This window comes from Haplochromis burtoni, unplaced genomic scaffold (genome assembly GCF_018398535.1).
Source record: "Haplochromis burtoni strain Fernald_Lab_line unplaced genomic scaffold, NCSU_Asbu1 Contig_190, whole genome shotgun sequence".
Lineage (NCBI taxonomy): Eukaryota > Metazoa > Chordata > Actinopteri > Cichliformes > Cichlidae > Haplochromis > Haplochromis burtoni.
This window is the reverse complement of record NW_024582551.1, coordinates 568,063-570,178: the sequence shown is the minus strand read 5'-3', so window position 1 is coordinate 570,178 and position 2,116 is coordinate 568,063. Positions and strand designations below refer to the sequence as shown.

Here is a 2,116-nt window from a genome sequence, read left to right as displayed (position 1 = left end):
ACCAACATCACTTTAACACTGATGCTGAAGATGTGACATCAGTCATGACTGGAATATCAGTACTTGCTTTATTCATTTTCATGCACGCTCACACGTCTGCACCGCTGCTCTCAGAGTGCTGCTTGCTTGCCACCTCATACTGCAGTGTGTCACTAAGCGGCCTCCATACCTACAGCCTCAGTTTTAAAAGCACACCGCGAATCAGAGAGAGCAGAGAGCTGGAGGGAGCACCAGGTCCTCCTGCTACAGACCTCCTCTCTGAACACCTCCTCGTCTCTGACACCAGCTGGACTTTCTCTCTGCTGTCAGCATGTGAGGACGTGGAGCTATCGCCTCTTCATTTGGAGCAGGTGAGTCCGTCAGCTGAGGTGTTTTCACTAAAGCAGCTCTCAGGTGGTCTGAAAACTGTGACCTGTCATTTCTGTGCATGTGTTTTAGGACACGTCTGTAATCTGCAGCTGATGCAGAGACTCTCCCCAAACGGAGTCATCGAGTCTTTGCTTAAACGAAGATTTTAAGCTTTTAATAAAAGACCCAAACTGTCACTTTAACCTGGGGGGTGGGGGTGGGGGGGTGTAAACTGAGGTGTGTTTGTGTTCTCCTCAAGTCCCGGAGGGAAATGTTTCATGTTCTGCTGCTGGTTTGATCATCATCATCATCACCGTCACCGTCTTCCTGTAAACAGGTCAGGGGCGATTCAAGCATTAGAGCTTTGGGGGTGAGAGCTGCCCAGCCAGGCAAGATAAATCATAAGATTCTCAAATTCATCAAGTCGCTCTGTGCCTGGGTCCTCGTCTCAAAACATGACATCACTGTTTTGTACATTTGAACACAATTTAATCACACATCTGTGAAAGAAAAGAAAAACACTTTTTTGAAAAGTCTGTAACAAAACCATCAAATCTGATAAAGGTTATTTAAATGCTGCTAAAGAAGAATGGATTGGAATAAAAACATACATATGCTAACCTTCATTACTGGGAGAATAATGAATGATGCTCATAGTAAAAAGTAAACTGTAAATTCTTGATTGAGGGATCATTTGTTTTACACTTTTATCTGAATGTGGCTCTATTTTTTGAAAAAAGACTTAAGTACATACTTAACTGAGTGGGGTAGTGATACAAAAACAGCATTTTCTTTAAATTAATGAAAAAATAAATAAAAATGCAAATGGCCTCATGTTACATATCCTGGAGCAGAAGATTGTAAATTCACCTGAAGTCCTGCAGGTTTGGTTCGGAGCTTTATGAGGCTCAGAGGTGCCCGCTCTAACTGTTCTGGAGGTGTGAACCGGTGTCTGAGCCCACGGTTGTGAAAAGAAGTCGCTCTGTGCAGAGAGCGTAAAAGCTGCACAGCCCCAGTTTGTCAGACTACAGGTAAAGCTGCACCTGTGCCTGTTTCTCACCTGCTTCTAAAAAAGCTCCCACCACGTCACCTGAGACAGCTGTTGCTGTGTGAGACGGCCATGCTGCATCATCAGCAGTGTTTCATGGGATGACTTTTTGACTGTCAGCGAGGCGTTTCCGCCGTCGCAGCCGCATGTTGAGCTTCGTGCTTCCAACATGTGTCGACACTCGACCCCCTGCTGTTCTCAGGCTTCACAGCCAATACTGTCAAACAGGAAGTGAGTTTACGTCCACACATCAGAGTCCACTGGGACGCTTCATTAGTGATTCACACGTCTGAGCCAACCACACCCAGCAGCGCTTTCAGGTGGTGGACAGCACCTCGCTCTCTCCTCGTGGAACATTCAGAGGAAGAATGACAAATTTGGACAGAGACACCACAGAAAAAGGAATGAATGGTGACAGGAAGAGATTCATCAGATTACTTAGGACTGCTTGCTGCAATATTTCCATACAGCGCAGATCTGCTTCATCCTTTCAGCCTGATTCTCTTCTCTCTGATTCGTCCATGCTGCCGGCGCACGTACTTAGCATCCTCCCCTCAACACATAACAGAGTCTCATCTGCATACAGCGACACGTCTCGTTCCTTTCTTCCAGCTCCTGCTCTCCGTTCTTAGTAACAAAGAGTAATCGGGTGTTTACGGGTACAGAGAAAAGTTTTTGGGGACTGACTCGCTGCTTTCTTTAACAATCACATCCTCTCTC

General features: G+C 45.9%; 1 protein-coding gene across 1 annotated transcript in view; it reads left to right on the top strand.

Moving 5' to 3' along the window:
• The first annotated feature begins 149 nt into the window (after positions 1-149).
• The window catches only part of kcnv1 (potassium voltage-gated channel modifier subfamily V member 1), a 25,885-nt gene continuing 23,918 nt past the window's right edge, over positions 150-2,116 (top strand). The window contains exon 1 of the mRNA XM_005935898.3: positions 150-350. The gene's annotated coding sequence lies outside the window, so the exon portion shown is untranslated. The remainder of the gene's footprint in view (positions 351-2,116) is intronic.